This window comes from Penaeus monodon, chromosome 21, assembly GCF_015228065.2.
Source record: "Penaeus monodon isolate SGIC_2016 chromosome 21, NSTDA_Pmon_1, whole genome shotgun sequence".
Taxonomy (NCBI): Eukaryota; Metazoa; Arthropoda; class Malacostraca; order Decapoda; family Penaeidae; genus Penaeus; species Penaeus monodon.
Genome location: NC_051406.1, coordinates 42979420 through 42979895, shown reverse-complemented (window position 1 = coordinate 42979895; position 476 = coordinate 42979420).

Below are 476 nucleotides of genomic sequence, written 5' to 3'. Positions count from 1 at the left end.
CTCAAAGCAGAATCTATGCGTGCAATGTCTCGATTAATAATTTCTTTACTTGATGTTGCAAATCGTTAATAACGGTATGATTTCGTGGTATTATCGAGTAACAGCGAGCAACAACTTTACAAAATCTGTAATAATTTTATAAAATTTCTAATTGTTATTTTTTTTATTCATTTCCTGAATAATGTGGCGTATGAGTCAACCTGATGAAACCCACAATATTTCGCTGGATTTTCAATCTTGTTTATATAATTAAGTATGCTATAATTTTGTCAAATTGATGGACGTGCCGAATTAATCATAGCATTATTGAGCTTCCAAAATCAAATCAGCAACCTGATATTATAGAACATAAAATCATGATGCATTCACATAATACTTGATGACCATAGGGGGAAATGTTATTCAGTATTTGCACCTTCCATGTAACAGAACTGAATATTTTTGTTTCATCTACTTGTAATTGGTTGGCACTGCTT